This window comes from Solanum verrucosum, unplaced genomic scaffold (assembly GCF_900185275.1).
Source record: "Solanum verrucosum unplaced genomic scaffold, falcon-dt-bn FXZP01000062.1, whole genome shotgun sequence".
In the NCBI taxonomy this organism is placed as follows: Eukaryota; Viridiplantae; Streptophyta; class Magnoliopsida; order Solanales; family Solanaceae; genus Solanum; species Solanum verrucosum.
In genome coordinates this window covers 3,237,552-3,242,958 of record NW_026020477.1, presented here as the reverse complement: position 1 = coordinate 3,242,958, position 5,407 = coordinate 3,237,552, and positions in this window count along the sequence as shown.

The window sequence follows — 5,407 nt, the reverse complement described above, 5'->3', positions numbered from 1 at the left end:
CATTTTCAAGTTCAAACGAGCCCTAAAGCATGAAAACCCAATTTTTACCTATTTTTGTGAGCTAAATTCCATTGATTTTTGGTGATAGAATTTCAGAATTTTTGAATTTTTTTTTGCCAAAATTTTTCATGGACGTCTATTACGACCTTATTAATGGCATTAGTTGGTCTCGAGGGGCAAACATGCGCATTTTCAAGTTCAAACGATCCTAAAAGCAGGAAGAACCAGGTATTACTGATTTTCGTGTCCTATATAGTTCATGGATTTTTGGTGTATAGGATTCCAATTTTTTTTCCCAAAATTTTTCATGGACATATGTTACGACTTTTTAATGGTTTCAACTGGTCCCTAGGGGAAAAACGGGTGCATTTTCTAGATCAAACGAGCCCCAAAGCAGGAAAAATCAGACTTTACCGATTTTTGTGTGCTAAAGTCCATAGATTTTTGGTGATACAAGATTCCAGAATTAATTTTGCCCAAAGTTTTCATGGACGTCCGGTAAGACCTTATTAATGGCATCAGTTTGTCCCGATGGGTAAAAAGACGCATTTTAAAGTTAAATCGAGCCCCAAATCAGGAAAATCCAGAGTTTACCAATTTTCCCATGCTATAGTCCATGAATTTTTGGTAAAAGGATTCCAAAAAAAAAATTCCAAATTTTTTGATGAATATCCGTTAAGACCTTATTAATTGCGTCAATTGATTCTGAGGGAAAAACATGAGCATTTTCAAGTTCAAAAGAGCTCCAAAGCAAGAAAAAATTAGATTTTACCAATTTTTGTGTGCTATTGTCCATGAATTTTTGGTGATACATGATTTCGAAATTTATTTGGCCAAACTATTTCGTGGACGTCCGTAACAACCTTATTAATGACGTCAGTTGGCCCCGAGGGGAAAACAGATACATTTTCAAGTTCAAATGAGCCCCAAAGAAGGAAAAACTAGATTTTACCGATGTTCGTGTGCTATCGTCCATGGATTTGGGTGATAGGTTTCCGAATTGTTTTTGTCGAAATTTTTCATGGACGTTCATTACTACCGTATAGATGGCGTCAGTTGGTTCTGAGAAGTAAATAAATGTATTTTCAAGTTCAAATGAGCCCTAAAGCAAGTAAAACCAAATTTTACCAATTTTCGTGTGTTATATTCCATTGATTTTTGGTGATACAAGATTCTAGAATCTTTTTCCCAAAACTTTTTTTGGACGTCTGCTACAACCTTGTTAATGACGTCAATTGGTCCCAAGGGGTAAACGGGTGCATTTTTAAATTACAAAACAAACCCCAAAGCTGGAAGAACCATATATTACTGATTTTCGTGTCCTATATAGTCCATAGGTTTTTGGTGATATACGATTCGAAAATTTGTTTTGCTGAAATTTTTAATGGACGTTTGTTACGACCTTTTTAATGGATTCAAATGAGCCTCAAAGAAGGAAAAACTAAATTTTACCGATTTTCGTATGTTATAGTCCAGGAATTTTTGGTGATACAGGATTTCAAAAAAAAAAATTTAACAAAATTTTTGTTGACGTCCGTTACAACCTAATTAATGAAGTTAGTTGGTCCCTATGGCAAATAGGCGCATTTTCAAGTTCAAACGAACCCTAAAGCAGGAATTGTTTTTTATCGATTTTCGTATGCTAGCCCATGGATTTTTGGTGATACTAGCTTTCAATTTTTTTTCCCAAAATTTATCAAGGACGTTCGTTACAACCTTATTAATGGCGTCAGTTGGTCACAAGGGTCAAACAAGCGTATTTTCAAGTTCAAACTAGCTCGAAAGCAAAAAAAAAAAAAAAAAAATTTATGTGTTATAATCCTTTGATTTTTGGTGATACAAGATTTTAGATTTTTTTTTGCTAAAATTTTTCATGGACGTCTGCTACGACCTTATTAATGGCGTCAGTTAGTCCCGAAGGGCAAACAAGCGCATTTCCAATTTCAAACAATCTCCAAAGCATGAAAAACCATATTTTACCAATTTTCTTGTGTTATAGTCCATGAATTTTTGGTGATACATGATTCCTAATTTTTTTAGCCAAAATTTTTCATGTACGTTCTGTACTACCTTATATGGCGTTAGTTGGTCCCGAGGGTAAACATGCACATTTTCAAGATCAAATGAGCCCCAAAGAAGAAAAAACCAGATTTTACTGATTTTTGTGTGTTAAATCCATGGATTTTTGGTGATAGAGGATTTCATAATTTTTTTGGTCAAAAATTTTCATGGACGTCCATTACAATCTTATTAATGGCGTCAGTTAGTCCTGAGGGGTAAACAAGTGCATTTTCAAGTTCAAATGAGAACAAAGTAGAGAAAACCAGATTATACCGATTTTCAAGTGCTATAGACCATGGATTTTTGGTGATATTGGATTCTAGAATTTTTTTTGCCAAAATTTTTCCTAGACGTCTGTTACGACCTTATTAATGGCATCAAGTAGTCCCAAGGGAAGAACAAGCGCATTTTCATGTTCAAACGAGCTCCAATGAAGGAAAAACCAGATTTTTTTTATTTTTGTGTGCTATATTCCATGTATTTTTGGTGATAGTATTCTGGAATCTTTTTGTCAAAACTTTTCATTGACGTCCGTTACGACCTTATTAACGATAGTAATTTGTCCCGAGAAGCAAACTGGCGAATTTTCAAGTTTAAACGAGCCCCAAAGCAAGAAAACCTAATTTTACCGATTTTTGTGTGCTGTAATCAATACTTTTTGGTGATCTAAGGAATTTTTTTGCCGAAATGTTTTCCTTGGAATTCCGTTACAACCTTATGAATGGCGTTAGTTGGTCACGCGGAGTAATCAAGCGCATTTTGAAGTTCAAACGAGCTCCAAAACAAGAAGAACCCGATTTAATCAATTTTTATGTGCTATAGTCAATGAATTTTTGGTGATAGAGTTCTAGTATTTTTTTTGCCAAAATTGGATGCCCGTTACATTTTATTAATGGCGTCAGTCGGTCCGAAGGGGTAAACGAGCGCATTTTTAAGTTAAAATGAGCCCAAAGCAGGCAAAACTAGATTTTACTAATTTTCGTGTGCTATATAGTCCATAGATTTTTTGTGATACAGGTTTTCATAATATTTTTTTGCCGAAATTTTTCATGAACGTCTGTTAGAACCTTATGAATTGTGTCATTTGGTCCAGAGGGGCAAACGAAGGCATTTTCAAATTCATACGAGCCTCAAAGCAGAAAAAACCAGATTTTTCCAATTTTCGTGTGCTATTGTCCATGGATTTTTGGTGATCATAATCCCGATTTTTTTGCAAAATTTTTTAATCGACATTCATTACGACCTTATTAAAGGCGTTAGTTGGTCCCGAGTGGCAAACAAGCACATTTTCAAGTTCAAATGAGCCCAAAGCAGAAAAAATCAGATTTTACCATTTTTCGTATGTTATAATACATGAATTATTATTGGTGGGATTCGTAAATTTTTTATGCCAAATTTTTCATAGATGTCCGTTACGACCTTATTAATGGTGTCAGATGGTCTCGAGGGGAAAACATGCGCATTTTCAAGTTCAAACGAGCTCTAAACCAGGAAAAACCAAATTTTACTGATTTTCGTATGCTATAATCCATGGATTTTTGGTGATACAAGATTCCAAAATATTTTTTGTCAAAATTTTTCATGGTCGTCCGTTATAACCTTATTAATGGTGTCAGTTGGTTCCGAGGGGAAAATGGAGACATTTTCTAGTTTAAAGAATCCCCAAATCATTAAAAACCAGATTTTACTGATTTTCTTGTGCTATAGTACATTGATTTTTGGTGATAAAGGATTTCAGAATATTTTTTACTGAAATTTTTCATGGACATCCGTTACAACATTTTTAATGGTGTCAGTTGGTCCCGAGGGGTAAATGGGCGCATTTTGAAGTTCAAATGAGCTCCAAAGCATGAAAAACAAGATTTTACTAATTTTTCCTATGCTATAGTCCATGAATTTTTTGTGATAGGATTCCGAACTTTTTTTGCTGAAATTTTTAATTGACTTCCGTTACGATCTTATTAATGGCATCAGTTGGTCCCGAGGGTAAACAGGCACATTTTAAAGTTCACACGATCGCCAAGGCAGGAAAAACATGATTTATCGATTTTCGTGTACAATAGTCTATGGATTTTTGGTGATAAGGAATTTCAGAATTTTTTTTGCCAAACTTATTAATGGACGTCCGTTATGATCTTATTAATGGCGTCAGTTGGTTCTGGGGTAAACGGGCCCATTTTTAAGTTTAAATAAGCCCCAAGCGAGAAATACCAGATTTTACCAATTTTCATGTGTTATAGTCAATTAAAAATTTTCATGGACGTCTGTTATGACCTTGTTAATGGTATCAGTTGGTCCCGAAGGGAAAATAAGCACATTTTGAAGTCCAAACGAGCCTTAAAGAAGGAAAAACCAATTTTTACCTATTTTCGTGTGCTAAATTTCATTGATTTTTGGTGATAGAATTTTAGAATTGTTTTTGCCAATAATTTTCATGAACGTTCGTTACGACCTTATTAATGGCATTAGTTGGTCCCGTGGGGCAAACATGCGCATTTTCAAGTTCAAACGATCCCTAAAGTAGGAAGAACCGGGTTTTACTGATTTTCGTGTCCTATATAGTTCATGGATTTTTTGTGATATATGATTCCAAATTTTTTTCCCAAAATTTTTAATGGACATATCTTACAACCTTTTTCTGGTTTCAGCTGGTCCCTAGGGTAAAACGGGTGCATTTTCTAGATCAAACGATCCCCAAAGCAGGAAAAAACAGATTTTACCAATATTTGTGAGCTAAAGTCAATGGATATTTGGTGATACAAGATTCCAGAATATTTTTTATCGAAATTTTTCATGGTCGTCTGTTACGACCTTTTTAATGGTATCCGTTGGTTCCGAGAGGAAAACAGGCACATTTTCAAGTTCAAACGAGCCCTAAAGCAGGAAAAACCAAATTTTACCTATTTTCGTGTACTAAATTCCATTGATTTTTGGTGATAGAATTTCAGAATTATTTTTGTCAAAATTTTTTATGAACGTCCGTTACGACCTTATTAATGGCATCAGTTGGTCCCGAGGGGTAAACAAATACATTTTAAAGTTCACACGATCGCCAAAGCATGAAAAACATGATTTATCAATTTTCGTGTACAATAGTCATTGGATTTTTGGTTGTAAGGGATTTCAGAATTTTTTTTGCCAAACTTCTTAATGGATGTCCGTTATGATCTTATTAATGGCGTCAGTTGGTTCTGGGGTGAATGGGCCCATTTTTAAGTTTAAATAAGCCCCAAAGCGAGAAATACCAGATTTTACCAATTTTCGTGTGTTTTAGTCAATTCACTTTTGTTGATACAGGATACCAAATTTTTTTGGCCAAATTTTTTCATGGACGTCTGTTACGACC